General features: G+C 36.5%; 1 protein-coding gene across 1 annotated transcript in view; it reads left to right on the plus strand.

Moving 5' to 3' along the window:
- The window catches only part of LOC126968636 (cell adhesion molecule Dscam2), a 203,287-nt gene that overhangs the window by 156,135 nt on the left and 28,737 nt on the right, over window positions 1–18,415 (plus strand). The gene's annotated exons all lie outside the window — the stretch shown is intronic.

Genomic DNA, 18,415 nt, shown 5'->3' on the forward strand with positions numbered 1-18,415 from the left:
TTTCAAGCGCTCTCACCAACTGAGCCAACTGTTCAAGTGACGAATTGACTGGAAATATTGGTATGTTTTTTTTTCAACTATCTTAGGCTTAAACTGAGAAGGCTTTAGTAAATGACCAATTAATATATTGTGGATTATATGGTACACAATATTCAGCTAAAATGTGTTTGAAAAACAGAAAATTTTACATTGCTTCGACTGCCGAAGACAGCAAATGTCACAAATATATCGGTCTCAGAGAGTCTAACTTCTTTGTGCCGTTTGGGGTCGAGGCACTTGGATCGTGTGGCCCAGAGGCGCGGGGAATGTACAAAGTATTATCTACGTGCTTCAATAGGCCTTCTGAAAATCCAAGTGCTGACAGCTATTTCAGTCAACGGATCAGCCTAGCTAATCCAATGCGGAAATGCTGCCAGTATTCTTGGTACACTTCCCCGTCACGGTAGCTTAAATAGTTATAAAATTTGTTTAAGTTTTGATAAATTACATGCTCTGATATTATTTCAATGAATTAAGAACATGTACTCTAATTTTACCAATAAAATAAATTGTTTCACATTATTTTCACGGACGAAATATATGTAAAGCCCATTGTTGAAGCTATTTTAAAATTGAAATGCAATTCCTGATTGGACAGTTTAACACAAAGCTCCACTCCGAAACGTAATTTTCCGAATCAAGTATTCAAATTTATTCGTGAGAAAAAACGAGGAACATTAAGCTTAGCTACTTATTGGCGCCCCGGAGCATTTACTAAAATCGCCATTAAGAACTTTAGCGTCAAACTAATTACTTATTGTTTTTTGTTTTTAAATCATTGGGGAAATAAAGATCGCTCACGTCCAGAAAAAGAAAATAAATAATGGCACTTTATTATCTATCTATGGTTCTCATTGCTGACTCATTACTTTTTTTTAAAGAAAATAAGGGACGAGACGAACAGGAAGTTCAGCTGATGGTAATTGATACGCCCTATCTATTACAATGCAGTGCCGCTCAGGATTCTTGAAAAACCCAAAAATTCCGAGCAGTATTGTAGTAATTGCGCTCGTCACCTTGAGACATAAGATGTTAAGTCTCATTTGCCCAGTAATTCACTAGCTACGGCACCCTTCAGACCGAAACACAGTAATGTTTACACATTACTGCTTCACGCAAAAATAGGCGCCGTTGTGGTACTCTATAATCTAGCAGGCTTCCTGTGTAAAGGAGCCTCTCACTGGTAGCTTGGTACTTACTCATTACTAACATCGCACATTAACAACAACATATAATAAATTTGTGTAGTGTGTCAATATTATTTATTAAAATAAAACAACTTGTTTTAATAACATTTTACGATCATAATATGGTAGATTTAAATTTATCTTAGGCATTGAAGTTAACTTATCCTATGCTCCAATAAAAATCGAACTAAAAAAACCCCATTTGTCCTATCACCACTCTTTGACAACACTTCCTTATAACCTCGCCTACTATCGGAATACTGGGTCTCGAAATCTTGAGCGAATGCCAATTCCGCTGTCGTCTGGAGGGCAAAGCCAAATTGGCTTTGAAGAAGCTGGTTGTCATTAATAGAGCACGGCAATACTTCAAGCCGGCCCATATTCTAGCGCTCTACAAAGCTCAGGTCCGTGTAGACACATGGACTATTGCTGTCATCTCTGGTCTGGCGCACGCCAGTATCAGCTCAACCCATTTGACCGCGTGGAACGCGGAGCAGCGCGAATTATCGGGGATCTAGTGTTCTATGAACGGCTGGATCACTTGACGTTGCGTGGAGACATCGCCGTTTTGTGTGTCTTCTATCGCATTTGTCACGGGGAGTGTTTCGAAGAGCTGTTTGACCTGATTCGTGCCGCTGAATTTCACCATCACAAGATACGCCCCAAGTTAGGATATTATCCCCACTATCTGGATATTGTGTTGTCTGTTTTCAAGGAGCTTTCTTCCGCGTATTATAAAGTTATGGCATCAGCTTCCATGTATGGTGTATCCGGGACGATACGAATTGAGTACCTTCAAAGAAAGCGGGTACATCTTCCTTAAAGGCCGGCAACGCTCTTGTGATTCCTCTGGTCTTGGATGAGAATGTGGATGGCGATGATCACTTAAGACCAGGACGCTCGTTTTTCCACCTTTTCCATAGAAAAAAATTGAAATTTGTCGTAGTTTATTTTGTTACTTTTTGGAAAGGTTAGTGAGTAATTTTATATATAATTGATATAATTGGTAAAGCAGATAGCGATTCTCTAATTAAGGAATGGTGAGCTAACTCGCCAATTATCGGAAAACAATTAGTTGACATTAGCTGCGTCCGTTTGTTGCTAGCGAATCATCACATATTGAGATAAAACGAACTGTATTATTATCTTTATATATATATATATAATTCCAGTGTCCTGATGTTTGTTTCCAGTAAACTCCTAAACTAATGACCGGATTTTAATGGGGATTACTTCATGGAGTGCAGTTTAGTCCAACTTGAGAGATACGACGAAGTTTTGATTTCACCATACTTATAATTATTTCTAACTAGCTGATACCCGCGACTTCGTCCGCATAAACACATGACAAAACACGTAGTACTTATAAAGATCTATATTTCTTAAAACTTTATTAACTTTATATTCAATGAAGATATCGCCATATTTTATCAATTTATATAAAAATTATCTGATAGATAGTTAACAGCTGTAAGTAATCTACCAACTATAGTAAGCTTAAATTAAGTTTATTTTCTTACCTCCTGAGAAAGTTGGAAAGATATAAAAATTCTAAACAGCTTATTCATTTTAAACTATTGTTTCAATTTGATTTTTGAACGACGCGACGGGGGATACATCAAAGGAATAATGAAATTGTTGTTTTTATTTAAGCCTTCTCTCCAGAGAAGGCTTAAAAGGTTAAAACTTGAATTATTTGTGGAAGTCCACTTCCACAAATAATTCAAGACCTAAATTAGCCAAATCGGTCCAGCCGTTCTCGAGTTTTAGCGAGACTAACGAATAGCAATTATATATATATATATATATATATATATATATATATATATATATATATATATATATAGATATTTGTTTTGTATGGATATATTTTCTATAAGTGAATTTATTGACGCACAGTTTGACAGTTCTGCTGTGAAACAATTTCATTATAACAACAGGGAGCATTATTTACGAAATAATTCTTGATGTTATAAAATATTTTTGGACAAATTCATAAAAACAATATCTTTTTTATTATATACAGAACAACGTGTGTCGGGTCAGCTAGTATTATATAATATTTTATCCTGACACGTTATAATCACAATAACATAATAATTGATATTTGCAAGTTAATATTCGCCGGGAGTTCTGCGGGTAAGGGGGTGGGAGCGCAGTGTAAATGATGGGAACATTCATAGCGCAGTCTCTCTCCTAGATATATAGGGGACATCAATTCACAGCTTATGATATAATATGATAGTGCTCTGACAAATCGCTCATAATGCAGTTTAATTATAGGTCACATTGTAATGCATACTGTGTCCTCCATCAGTAGTAGCTAAGTATCCAATCTTACTCTGTGGTAATAGCAAGATGAAATTATTCATTGACTCTGTTGGGAGGTATGCAATTCAAAATCAAACATTATATTATTCATTTTATTTTTCTTTCATTATAAAATAATTGATAATAAGAAATTGAAGGTTATATTATTATTATCACATATCAATATGACGTTGTTATTGAATATTAATAAATATGGCTGTATGGGCTCGAACCCTTTGCCTATCCTAATAATGGAAACGAAAAACAAAAACCGAAAACAAATTAACGAATGTCAGAAAATTTCTGAAATCTTATATATTACTAGCTGACCCAGCAAACGTTATATTGCCGATATTAAAATCGCGATACAAAAGTAACTGTTGATCGTAATTGGGTGAAAATGTTAAGTTGTATGTATTTTAATGCTGACTCATAATCAAAAAAATTAAAAAAAAAATTGGCGTAGCCCTTAACAACTTTTCATCCCCCTTGACATTTAGGGGGATGAAAAATAGGTGTTGTTCGATTCTCAGACCTACCCAATATACACTCAAAATTTCATGAGAATCGGTCAAGCCGTTTCGAAGGAGTTTAACTACAAACACCGCGACATGACAATTTTATATATTAGATTTATTGCAATAGTAGTAATAAATAAACAATAAAAACACTTGGAGATTTAAAAAAATATTTAATAAAACCTTTAAATTATAATGGCTTTAAAAATTATTTCAATTGACATTTGTACTGAGGGTTACCTCCGTCAGAAAAAAAATCTGAGTTACACCCAAGTCGCGCCTAAAGAAGTGTTTATTTCAAAATTCTGCCTTGTTAGACGCCATACTTAATGTAGTTTGATTTCTTTCTATTGGCTTTTTAAAAATGATAAAATTAGGCAGTAAACAGTGTATCTTCTGTTAAAAATATAATCTATGAAAATTGACCTGGCAGACTATTTGGCTAATAGTAATAGGGTTGGCATGTTTTATAGGGTTGGTACTGTTTAAATAATTCGTACGTGACAAGTGAAGGATGCGAGAAGGAGCCCTGCTCTAAGTAGTAGTTATTTTCACTCAACAAGACTGTAAAAGGAAAATTCTGTTGCCTGCCATTCTGCCACTACATACCTATGCATCATAACTCGCTCGCAAGAACATTGATCTCCTGTATTCTCATTCCGCGTCCAAACTCTAGAGGACTAACTTTGGTGCTCCCTTAGTATTTCAAATGTCGGACGGTTCCCTTGACATCTCCCGATTGAGTTTGGCGAATGAAATCCAGTCGAGGAAAATATTATTCATTGAATAAGTATATATAAATTGGCAAAGGCCTCCCCCAAAGATCACCATAACGATCGGTCCTGCGCTGCTCTCATGTAACCCATTCCGGCAATCCAGATCAGTCAGTCCATCTTATAATAATAATATTGACACACTTTTTACACAAATTATCTTGCCACAAGTTAAGCATACATAGACTGTCTTATGGGTTACAAGACAATGATATATTTAATACAATATACTTACTTAAACATACATATAAATATACATAAATACATTTAAACATCCATGACTCGGAAACAAACATACATATTCATCATATAAATCCTTGCACCTACCGGGATTCGAACCCGGGACCTCTAGCTTAGTAGGTAGGATCGCTAAACACTCGGCTATACAGGTCGCCTTATGGGGGGCCGGAAGACGTAATGTTGTTACGTCTTCCGGTACTTGGTTGCCATTCGAGGACTATACTCCCCCAACGGCCATCTGCCCGTCGAGCTATGTGCCCTACCCACTGCTACTTCAATTGTGCAACCAACTGGGCTAGACCTTTACTTCTCCTAGACCTTTGTCTAGCAGTGGACGTCTTCTGGCTGAAACGATGATTCTCTACTGATCTGGTATACAAATATTCATGAAAACAAAAATACTTTTATCCACGAACCTACGCGAACGAATTTTTTAAGGTCATATAAAATAACAATGATTCAAGGCCTGTTTTACTAAAATCACGTCATTAACGTGCTCTAATACAACATAACACCACAATTCATTGTTGATCCAGTTCAGGCTTACAGGCGCGTTACGTAATATTGGCCAGTTATTGATTAAACCTACTGCAGTAATGACCGGGAGGCTCGGTTGCAATTCGGGACTGAATTCATTTGATCCCTGCGAGCCTTAGTTGCACACGTCGCTCAAGCAATATAAGTTAGTAATATGTATTAATGTATAAGTAATGTTAAGTTGTACACTACTAAACTGACACTTTAATCAAATCACAAGTGGGAGGCTCTTTTGCACCAGATGCCGGCTATATTATGGGTACCACAACGGCGCCTATTTCTGTCGTGAAGCCGTAATGTGTAAACATTAGTGTGTTTCGGACTAAAGGGCACCGTAGTTAATGAAATTATTGGGCAAATGAGACTTAACATCTTATGTCTCAAGGTGACGAGCGCAGTTGTAGTGGCGCTCAAAGATTTTAGGTTTTTCAATAATCTTGAGCAGCGCTGCATTGTAATGGACAGGGCGTATCAATTACCATCAGCTGAACGTCCTGCTCGTCTCGTCTCTTATTTTTATATAAAAACATCATATCAAAATCACTTTATTCATGTAGATTACGGAAGTGACATTCATAATTTCAAAGTTTACTTTTGTTATTTAATTTTCCGCCACTTCGTAAAAGTTGAGCTTTAATGAGAAGAAGTGGCATGAAACTCATTGCCACTCCTTAAAATCAACATTTAAACCTTCATAGTTTTACAAATAATTTCAATTACAATATATTATGTAAATTGCCACCTGAGATCTAATTAATGCCTCACAAGTGGCCTAAGGCGTAGCATAAGTATCGCAATACAAGTACAATGGTGTTATATGGCATATATATATTCACTCACACTGAATTATACTGCTTCTATTATTTAAAAGTATAAAGAGCACAAAAATAAGAATGCTGGGAGAGTTACTTGCACCGCTTCTTCTCTCTCAAAGCGCCATTTGTTTCCGAAGTGTTAGTAGTAATGTAACGTAATAATAAGTAATGACACCAAAAATAATTCTAAGGGAATCAATTTTGAGAAAATAAATGCCTTTTATAACTTTTATTGCTTTATGCCTTTTTTAAAAAAAAAATACCAAGTCGGTCAATATTCAGTCCTAACTTAAGGGTACTTCTGTCTTAAGTTATTACATAACTAGCTAAACTAGCACCATCTTGACATTGACCATATTATCAATTTTAAAAATCCTTTATGTTTTAAATCAATAGATTAACTTGGCTCGGCTGACACAGTATATCTTTGAGTGAACTACTCACAGTAAATGATAATGCTTCTATTATTTAAAAGCATTAAGATGATGTGCGTGTGGTGTCGCACCGGAATAGCACGACCCCATCTCCTCCCGTGGGTGTCGTAAGAGACGAATACGGGATTCAAAGAACGGAGGATGGGCAGCAGCATCCTTCCGAGAACCACCAACACCCACTGCGATCGCCAACCCGCCTGCCAAGCGTGGCGATTACGGCATAAAACACCCCAAAAATGAAAAAGGACACTGAAAGGCCCCGACCCCCAGTCCCCGGCGGCCCCGCTCGTGGTGGCCACGGTAGCAGCCACATAAGCGACGGGGCAGTGCTAAGAATCACCGGGTTCGGAATCACTACCATTGACGAAGACCATTGGCCCTGGCTACAAATAATGTCAATACACTGCAGACCGACGAGAAGTTGGACGAACTGGAGGAAGTTTTAAGCAGACTACCATGGGCTGTCATGGGGTTATATGAGGTTCGAAGACAGGGTGAGGACTCGATAATCCTAAATTCCGGACACCTGCTCTACTTCCGGGAGGGTGACCAACTGTCCCAGGGTGGTGTCGGATTCCTCGTGCACAAGTCTCTCGTCAGCAACGTAACTGAGGTGGGGAGCGTGTCGAATAGGGTAGCGTACCTAATACTCAGAATTACTCAACGGTATTCGCTGATGGTCACTCAGCTTTACGCTTCGACTTCGACACACTCAGACGAGAAGGTGGAGGCCACGTATGAGGACATCTAAACAGCCATTCACACTCCTAAGACCCACTTCAACGTTGTCATGGGAGACTTTAACGCAAAGCTGGGCAAACGTAGCGACGATGAGTTGAGAGTGGGGAAATTTGGTTATGGAGAAGAAGGACTTAGATCAGCCTCGATGGTGCCACCAAAAATGATATTGACTGCATCATGTCGACCACAAGACATTAATTTAATGATGTCCCTGTGATAAACTCAGTGAAAACTGGGAGTGATCACCGCATAGTACAAGCATATAGGTACAAGAATATCAATCCAAAACTGGAGCGGTCTCGACTGGTGAAGTCTACGCTCCGGCCTGCACCCATCCAGATCCAAAACCCGAAAAACTTTCAAATCGAATTACAAAACCGCTTCGAATGCCTGGGTGAATGCGTTGACATGGACGAGTTTAATAACAGGTTCGTGGCAGACTGCACGGGCACCTGTTACAAACAAAGCTGAAGGCCCAAGAGCCAAACTAACCCGACACTATACTGAATATACACTATACTACACGTCAGCCTGTACGAGATTAGTATGGCCCTAAAACAGTTTAAAAACAACAAGGCGCCGGGTGATGATGGAATTACAGCTGAGCTTCTGAGAGCTGGTGGTACTCTTGTGCTGAAGATTCTTCAGGAGCTATTCAATTTCGTCATCCTCGAGGGCATTACGCCGCAAGCATAGCAGAGGTATAGTGGCGCTATTCTTCAAAAAGGGTGAGGTGAAATATAGGCCCATATCACTTCAGAGCCATTTATATAAGCTGTTTTCTAAGGTTATCACGAATCGTCTCGTGCGCAGTTTCGACGACTTCCAGCTTCCCGAACAAGCCTGATTCCGAAAAGGCTTTAGTACCATAGACCACATACATTCGCGGCGGCAGGTGATACAAAAGACGGAGGAGTATAACCAGCCACTATGCTTGGCGTTCGTGGACTATGAGAAAGCCTTTGATTCGATCGAGATTTGGGCGGTGCTTCAGTCTCTTCAAAGGTATCACATTGATTATCGATATATCGAAACATTGAAGTGTTTGTATGATAACGCCACCATGTCAGTCCGTCTCCAGGAGCAGTTCTCGAAGCCTATCCGACTGCAGCGGGGAGTCAGACAAGGCGATGTGATATTGCCGAAACTGTTCACCGCTGCATTGAAATATGTCTTTAAGCTTCTGGACTGGAACGGGCTGGGCATCAATATCAACGACGAATACATCACTCACCTTCGATTCGAAGAACGATATCGTAATCATGGCAGAGACCATGGAAGACTTAAGCCATAATATGCTCGATGGCCTCAATACAGCTACCCAAGGAGTAGGTCTCAAAATGAACATGGACAAGACGAATATCATGTCTAATGCCCATGTTGCACCTACTCCCGTAACAGTTGGGAACTGTACTCTCGAAATTATTGACGGGTACGTCTACCTTGAACAAATAATCCAGTTGGGCAGGTCCAATTTCGGGAAAGAGGTCACTCGTCGAATCCAACTTGGATGGGCAGCGTTCGGGAAGCTCCGTAAAATCTTCTCGTCCAAAATACCACAGTAGACGAAGACGAAGGTTTTTAACCAATGTGTGTTGCCAGTGATAACATACGAAACACAGACGTGGTCGCTAACAATGGGCCTTATGTGGAAGCTCAGTGTTGTTCAGCGCGCAATAGAGAGGGCTATTCTCGGAGTATCCCTGCGAGATCGAATCAGAAATGAGGAGATCCGTAGGAGAACCAAAGTCACCGACATAGCCCAAATGATTGCCAAATTGAAGTGGCAGTGGGCAGGGCATATAGCTCGGCGGACAGATGGCCGTTGAGGCAGTAAGGTCCTCGAATGGCGACCACGTACCGGAAGGCGTAGTGTTGGCAGGCCCCCCATAAGATGGACCGACGATCTGGTCATGATCGCTAGAGTAGGATGGATGAGGGCAGCGCAGGACCGATCGTCATGGCGATATTTGGGGGAGGCCTTTGTCCAGCAGTGGACGTCTTCCGGCTGAAATGATGAAGAAGATTTACGAAGTGACTTGCAGAATATCTATCTAGTTGCCGTAGTGAAATTAATTAATTCAATCAATCAATCAATCAAAAATATTTTATTTCGTAGGTAAATTGCATTACACTTGAAATATGTCGTTTTCCATACAGCTCGTCCGAAAGGCAGATTTCCATTGCGAAAAACGAGCAAGAAAGTCTAAGGTTGCTCTTTTCAAAACAGAATCATTTCAATAGTAATATATGCAAAGTGATGCAATTAAATGCCTTACACGAGTAAGTCAAAAAAATGTAAATTAATAAGTAAAAACATAGTTATAGTTATTGAGTACATATTTAAAGTACAATATAGTAGATTCATCAATCCAAACGTACCGCGAGCAATTTATTTGCTATTTTTTAAAATAAAATAAAGATAATAGAAGGTATAAAAAATATAAATCAGATTTTCCGGTGAGAGGATCATCCAGCCACCACATATATTAAAAAGGCATATTTTCACCGCTGAAATTATGTCAAATAGGCATTTAGTATGATGAAGTAATCCAAACAACTCAAACTGTCTTATTAATAATCGCAGTGTAAAATTACTCCAAGTTTAAAATTACTTCGCCCTGTCATGTAACTCTGTAGTGACAAATGTAAGATAAAGATTATGTCTTTTATTTTGGAATAACGTTTCTTCGCATTAATTAATAACACATAGTGTGATAAGAAAAATTTAGAAAAACTGTGATGTTCTTATTTCAAGTCACAAGAAACAATGGACGGATTTCCAGCAAGGTTTATGTCAATTTTCGTTCGGGATTTGTATCCTTTTTCAATCATTACGTCCTCGAGAAATTGAAAACGTAATGGAGCCTCCAGTTATAGTAAATCCCATGACGTAAACTACGGATTTTGTTACATACATCGACATAGTAATATCGGATACTCATGTCTTCTCAAATATCGTTGCCACTATTTCAATATTATTGTAAACGAGCTGACCCGGCAAACGTTGTTTTGCCATATAAAGTATAATTCACGCGATAGTTTTATAAGTAATAAAATATTGCCTATATTATAGCCTGTACATCATTTTGTTCTATTGTCAATAGTTTTTGCAGCGCACGCAAAAATAGGTTTTCGATTTTACACCTTGTGTTACAAAATAGCAATTCTATTACGGATCCCTAATTTTGATAAAAAATAAAACATATATATAGCCTTCCTCGATAAATGGACTACCCAACACTGAAAGAATCATTCAAATCGGACCAGTAGTACCAGAGATTAGCGCGTTCAAACGAACAAACAAACAAACAAACACTGCAGCTTTATAATATTATAGTATAGATAATAGTTAGTCAACGTCAAATAAGCTATATTCAAATATTTATTATAAGCATTTATAAATCACTTGAATAAAGTTCAGGGCTTAAAGACGTTTTACTTTATTAGCTGACCCGGCAAACGTAGAAAGTAAAAAAGTAATAAAAAAAATCAATAATTAATATATTTGGGGTATAAAAATAGATGATGACTGTTTCTCAGACATACCAACCATATCGTACATAAAATTTAACGCACTACAATTATTGTATTCGATTGCCATCTTGTAACTCTATTGCGGATCTGTGGATGGAATAGAATAATATAAAAATGGTGATTAAAAAACAGGAGTTGATCGTAGAAGAAAGAAGAATCATATTAAACTTAAGATAAAAAGAATTGTCAAAAAAATTAAAAAAGGATTTAGGGGTGAGGTCATCTCTATCGTTGAGAAGTATGAAAAATAGCTGTTGGCCGATTCTCAGACCTACTAAATATACATATATAATATTTCATAAAAATCGGTCAAGCCGTTGCGGAGGAGTCTAGTAACAAATACCGCGACCTAAGAATTTTATATATTACAGTATTTGAAATGGCTTGACTACTTTTGCTATAGGTAATCGTAAATAGTAAACAGAAAAACCCTTTGACATTCGTAAGTCTCACATCCCTAACCGAAATTAAAACAATATTGACTTTACTGTACAACGTAATTATAATACAAAATAATTTTTGTAAGCCTACAAATCAAATCAAATGAAAACAGTTTACTGCAAGTAGGTATTTGAAAATACCCTTTTTCACATCAAATAATTACAAAATAATAATTTATTACGTCATCATTAGAAAATGTAAATAATATGAAAATATAAAAACAATAAAATACAAACTTGACAACAACTATATATTCAGTTACATTCAGTAGCTTTTGAATAACGAAGCAACCATGATATAGACATAATAAAATCATACCAAAATTAGTAAGTATTTATAATAGTACTGTGAAAAGTATGGCATTCACTATCTCAGTATCAGAAATGGGAGTTAATAGCAGGATTGATCGCAATGTAAGGGACGGTGGTAAGCCGGCTGCAATAGACACAAAGAGCAAAATAAATAATTGAAGCTCGAAGCCGGCGTTGTAACAGGATAATGGTATAATAGATGATATAGAGAACAGCAATGTACAGCGCGCATTGTCGAGCACGTCGTGTTTCATATAACATGGTACGGGAACCCAAACAAACCTTCACGGGGTTCTCCCGTATGTGTGTCAATATTTATTAAAGACTAGCTGACCCGACAGACGTTGTCCTGTAAATAATAAACAAAATAATGTTTGTTGTGAATTTGTCAATAAAAGAAAATGTGTCTAATAATTCATATTCATAAATCAAAGGAAAAAATAAATTGTTGTTTTTTTTTTAATTCTGAGCTTTTTCATATTTTTTCATCTTTTAAACCTTCCCTGGACTTCCACAAATAATTCAAGACCTAAATTTGCCAAATCGGTCCAGCCGTCCTCGAGTTTTAGCGAGACTAACGAACAGCAATTCATTTTTATATATATAGACTAGCTGACTCGATAGACACTGTTCTGTAAATAGAAAAAATTAAAATGGATGTAGTATTTTATCCTTATTAGATAGACATAGATAGATATTATTTAGTTATATATCAAAGGGCTTAGACAGCGTATTAGCCTCAGCAGGTACCGCACATGCAGTTACCTCTTATTTTTTTTGTTTATTTAAACAAATGTTTAAAACTTGCGTTAGAGATGGTTATTTCTCAATTTTTATATATTTTTTTCATTTGAATTCGTAAAATATCATAGAGCCAAAGTTTTATAATATGGTATTGGAATTACTTACACCCAACATATATATCGTACTACAATTAAGTATTGTATTTGATTGCCATCTCCCGACCCTTAAGTAATAATAATAATAATATTGACACACTTTTTACACAAATTGTCTTGCCCCAAGTTAAGCATATATAGCCTGTGTTATGAGTTACAAGACAACGATATATTTAATACAATATACTTACTTAAATATACATAAATTCATATAAACATACATAAATTCATTTAAACATCCATGACTCGGAATCAAACATCCATATTCATCATATAAATGCTTACACCTACCGGGATTCGAACCCGGGACCTCTAGCTTAGTAGGTAGGATCACTAACCACTCGGCATGGGCTGTTTTGTAGGAGTTTGGTTACAAACACCGCGACACGAGAATTTATTATGTTACATAATTCTTGGGGCTACACTCTATACTTGATCTATAAATATTCGTACCTCAAAGTGTTAAGAATTTTTTAAACATTAAATACCGATTTCATTCATGTAAAATCAATTTATATATACAGTTTTCCATAACTTCGGGAAGGTTATGCTTTAGTAAGAAGTGGTTGTTAGAAAAACATTACGGATCTTTTAAATTGAACATAATTACAGCACCAACATTTTATTTTTTTATATTAATTATATCTATTTAACACGACTCTATTGTTTGTTATGTCAAAGGTTAGGTAAAGTTTATCTCCATGAAATGCGGCTTACAAAGTTTGAGACGTCACGCCAGAGGCCATCTTAATGCTACCCATGATAGTGTGCCGAATATGCACAATTATCAAATATACCACATTAGATGATTTATACGTCTAGATAGACATGACAGCTGTGAAAACGTCTAAAAAAATGAGTTAAGAACTGGCCTCTATTTTATTTTTGCATACAAATCGAAAGTGTAAGACGCAGCTTGTCACGCACACTAAACTAATAATTCTGGCCTGTTTTTATCGGTTATGTAACAAAAAGAGACTCTATCTAGACATATTATTGATCTAAGTACCACATACATTTTTCATAAGATCTTATATTTATGATCATATAATTCTCATGGCATACCCATGTCGTATCGTCCCGGAAATACTGCACAAGGAAGTTCATTCCACAGCTTTGTAGTACGTGGAAGAAAGCTCCTTGAAAACAGCACTGTGGAGGACCGTCACAGATCCAGATGGTGGGGATGATATCCTAACTTGTGGCGTGTCGTGCGAAGGTGGAATTCGGCGGCAGGAAACTAGTGAAACAGCTTTTCGGAACTCTCCCCGTGATAAATGCGGTGGAGGACACACAATGAAGCGATGTCTCTACGCAACACGCAGTGATCCAGCGGTTCACAGAGCACCGGGTCCCCGACAATTCAAGCTGCTCTGCGTTGCACGCGGTCAAATGGATCGAGCTGATACTGGGGTGTGCCAGACCAGAGATGACAGCAATACTCCATATGTGGCCGGACCTGCGCTTTGTACAGTTTCTTCGAAGCCAATTTGGCTTTGCTCTCCAGATGGCTGCGGAATTGGCAATCGCACGAGTTTTCGAGACCCAATATTCATTAATATTTCGTCCATAAACACGCCCAAATTAGGAATTGAAGGTACCATAAGTTATAAATTTATTAATGTTCTTCATACATAATGTTCTATTAATGAAATATTTACAAATCTCAATATTATATTCGTTTCAGTTGAACTGAAGCGCGTATTATTCAACTTTTAAAATTGGGCTTATTGCTAACTTTTTTTTATTTAAATTTGTCGTTTTTCAATTATGAAAAAAGCGGCCAAGTGCGAATTGTACTCGCCAACGAAGGGTTCCGTAGCAGCAAGTAACATAATATAAAAGTTATATAGAAAGGAAAATAATATTAAATTGTTTAAATGGAAAAGGCAAATAATTATAATATTATAACACTGGAAATAAGGGATTGCTTGTAACTCATTCTAGTAGGCTTCATAGTAGGATACATACTAGCTTTAAGGGTAAAAGTATACACTTCTATAATAAAGTCTCAGCCACTGTTCAGGCATTATCTATAAATAAATTTAACTGTTTTATAAAAAAATCAGTCGTAATGTCAGCTCAGTCGTAAATCCTATTACTCCACTGCTGAATATCTAAATGATCGGACAGCCTGGGACTAGATTGTGATTATTTTATAGCGATAGAAATGATTGTACAATATTGTATATTTTTATTGAAAAGAGCGCAAAAAAAGAATTCTGGGAGAGTTTCTTGCGCCGCTTCTTCTCTCTCAGAGCGCCATTTGTTTCCGAAGCGGTAGTAGTATCTAGTAGTTATTAGAAATGACATCAATAAGAATTCTAAAGGAATCAATTTTGAGAAAATAAATGCCTTTTTATGCCTTTTTATGACAAATATTGATAAACGGCGTCATATTCAGGTATAGAATATTTTATTTTCTAACACACTGGGGTTGATGAAAAAAAATTAGAGTTTCAGTTCTAAGTATGGGGAAAATACCCAAAATTTATTGTTTTTTTATACGCTTTATATGAACTTCACTTGTATGTTTGTATGTCAGTTTGTAACTGACTTCTTTAGTGGCGATTTAGACCCACTTTAAACGGCCAGATTTCATTCAAACTTTTAGATTTATTGAGGACTGATGACAATACACTAATTTGATAAGATTATTCCTTTAATCAATTTGCAAACTAAGATTTTTATTTAGTTATATAATTTATATCTATAGTCGATAAGGCACGAATTGATGTTAAAGTACTTTATAGTTTTAAATATACGCTTATATAGAAAATTTAACTAAAAAATTAAAAATAAATAATAGTTTAAAAAAACAAAAAAACACGCTTTATATAACATTCAACTAAAAAATAGAAAATAAAGTTAAATTGAAAATAGTGTAAAAAAAAAATATATTTTATTGTAAAAAAGCGTGGGGTGCTTTTTAAGATATTATTATAATAATAATTCTTCTACACCCCACGCTTTTTCTACAATAAAATATTTTTTGACACTATTTTCAATTTAAATCTATTTCAATTTATTTTCTATTTTTTAGTTGAATTTAATATTAAGCGTGTTTTTTAGTTTTTAAACTATTATTTTTTCTATTTTTTGTGTGAAAATAATATTACAGTTGACAGAATACATCTACTTACCAGGCTTCGACAGTATAGTTCTTATAGTTTTTTATAGACGAATCTATAAGAGTTCCGTTCTTTGCCATTTGGCTACGGAATGGCATAAATTAATTGCTATAACATTGTTATATAAACACTTCGGAATGAACAAAGAAATTTGCCATAATATACTAGTTTTGTGAAATAATAATATGTTTTTGATAAACAATATGTTATGTTTTTAAAGTGATAACCCTCACTTCTAGGATTAATACACAAATAAAATTTGAACGGTTAGCTCAGTTGGTTAGAGCACCGGCACGGAACGCCGGAGGTCGTTTGTTCGAATCCCGCATCGTTCATAAAATTTTGTTTTTCAAATTTTATTAATGTTTTTCATAAATAAAATATTAATGTAAAATCTTTATATTATTTTGAAACCCTAGTCTCGTCCCGGCTATTGTCGGATCGTAGATCAAGCTCGTAGTAAAGAGCTCACGAACATCGCCTGGTAATGTACAACGTCATAACTCTTACGTCATCGCCACTCTCTATGCGCTGCCGGCTCTCAGCTCTGCTAATGCTAAATATTATTCACCATTATTCATGTCTCGGTTTGACCAGTACTAGATATTTCAATGTGCTTTGTTATTAGAACAGAGACATGATATAGCGCACTAAATCATAAATATTACTGTTTAGTATTCACACATTTAAGATAAGATAAGATAAGATCATTTATTTGTTGTCATGGGTATACAGAAGATGTTAGAAATCACAATAAAAAAGGGTCGTAAATATGTTGATCTCAGTGAGTCATACATCTTTGTGCCGTTTGGTGTCGAGACACTTGGCCCGTGGGGCCTAGAGGCGCGGAGAATGTTCAAAATACTATCTTCGCGCCTTAATAAGGCTACTGGAAACCCAAGCGCTGGCAGCTATTTCGGTGAACGGATCAGCCTTGCTATCCAACGCGGTAATGCTGACAGTATTCTTGGTACGCTTCCACGTAATGATAGTTTTAATTTTATGTAGTCGTAGTATTGTAAATATAGTTATAAAAATTAAATGAGTATGCTGTGGCGTACAAATAGTAATTAATAACAAGTCAAAAAAATATATAAACACAATGATAGTAAATTGATATGTAAATAATTAAAATTGGTAAAAAGTAATTAAATTAAGTAAAATGATATTTTAAAATGTTAATTGAGTGAAGCGTCATAAATGAAGTCTTTTATAGAATAGTATGATTTTGTCAGTAGGAGATTAAATAGTTTCTTTTTAAAACATGATGTATCTGTGATATTGTTTAATAGCTTGTTAAATATTCTCGGTGCTATTTCAAGAACACTATTGGACATAGAAGCTGTGTTGCTACCATATAAAACATAATCTATTCTTGCTTCTCGAATTTATATTGTGGACTTCAGATGTAAGATGTAAAGACATTTTATTTCATTTAAAACAACTAAAGTCTCGTTGATTTGGCAACCCGTTTCAATGGATAAACTTGTTATAAATCATTTAAGTATATTTCAATTATAAATTTGAGCTCAGCTCGAGTGGTCAATGATTAATGATCGGTCTATTTCTTTGTTTATGTTCAATCTCGCTCGCTGATTGGATTCTGTTGTGACAGCGAGATTTATGAGTGTTGGCTGTCGCCAGCGCGCGATATATTATGTGGCACGTGTTATTGTTTCGATAACAATATTAGTGCTTTACTCAGAGAGCTCAAATTTCACGATTTTTTTAAGGTAAAGGAGGACAAACGAGCGGATGGGTAAGGATACCTGGTGTTAATTGATCCCCGCCGCTATTCTCTTCCAATACCAGAATCACAGGAGCTTTTCCGGCTTCTAAGGAAGGTGTCCACGCTTTCTTTTGAATATATCGTATGGTCCCGGAAACACCGCACAAGGAAGCTCATTTAACAGTTTTGTAGTACGTGGAAGAAATCTCTTTGAAAATCGCACTGTAGAGGACCGCCTCACACATCCAGATGGGGATGATATCCTATTTTGCGGCGTGTTATGCGAAGGTGGAATTCGGCGGCAGGAATCAGGTGAAACAGCTCAGAACACGCCCTGTGATAAATGCGGTAGAAAACACACAATGAAGCGATGACTCTACACAACGCCAAGTAATCCAGCTGTTCACAGAGCACTGGGTCCCCGACAATTCGAGCTGCTCTGCGTTGCACGCGGTCAAATGGATCGAGCTTATATTGGGGTATACCATACCAGAAATGACAGCAATACTCGCTTTTTCGTTATTGTTTCAGACTTTTGTCAGATCTTATTCTTTACATCATATATCATGCAGAAGGGCAAAGCAAAATTAAATTCGAAGTAACTGTGTGTCAACAATAGAGCGAGAATGCACACCTTCATTACTGGCGAGATTCCTGAGAGAATAATGCATATTCTCTTATCTATGGTTCGGAGCACCCCATTAGCTCCAACCTAAAACTATATTTGCTTGTCGATGAACGTTTATTTCGCCGCTTTTTCTCCTCTGAGCGCC

This window comes from Leptidea sinapis, chromosome 16, assembly GCF_905404315.1.
Source record: "Leptidea sinapis chromosome 16, ilLepSina1.1, whole genome shotgun sequence".
NCBI classification, from domain to species: Eukaryota; Metazoa; Arthropoda; class Insecta; order Lepidoptera; family Pieridae; genus Leptidea; species Leptidea sinapis.